Source organism: Pterocles gutturalis, unplaced genomic scaffold (assembly GCF_000699245.1).
Source record: "Pterocles gutturalis isolate BGI_N339 unplaced genomic scaffold, ASM69924v1 scaffold23164, whole genome shotgun sequence".
Taxonomy (NCBI): Eukaryota; Metazoa; Chordata; class Aves; order Pterocliformes; family Pteroclidae; genus Pterocles; species Pterocles gutturalis.
Genome location: NW_010136350.1, coordinates 782 through 1,195, shown reverse-complemented (window position 1 = coordinate 1,195; position 414 = coordinate 782). Strand labels below are relative to the sequence as shown.

General features: G+C 64.0%; 1 long non-coding RNA gene across 1 annotated transcript in view; it reads left to right on the top strand.

Moving 5' to 3' along the window:
* LOC104468221 overlaps positions 1 to 414 on the top strand; it is a 1,619-nt gene that overhangs the window by 576 nt on the left and 629 nt on the right. The gene's annotated exons all lie outside the window — the stretch shown is intronic.

The window sequence follows — 414 nt, the reverse complement described above, 5'->3', positions numbered from 1 at the left end:
ACCCCCCCCAGTGCCCCCCGCGCCTTCCCCCGCCATGTCCCCCGCCATCCTTACATCCCCAGCTCCCAAGACATCGCAGTACAGGCTGTAAACAGTTCAGCTTCCCCGAGTCTGCGTGCCTGGGTTGCAGCCCTCAGCACCAGCACCCGACAGGATGGGAATTGCCGCGGCAGGAGGGTGGAGGAAGGCAATGGCTGGCTTGCTTTCGCCAGGGAAATGCTATTCCCTGCATCTTGGGGAGTGTCTGTGCCGCTGTGCGTGCAGCCAGGTCCCTGCCCCGCCACGGCTCGCCCTAAGCCAGTATCCTTGGGGGACAGTCTTGTCCCTGCCTCGCCTCTGGGATCCGGGCAGGATGTGGCCTCTGTGGGCAGAGCTTCCTAGAGTGGAGCCGGGGTTATCATGTCCTTAGCCCTG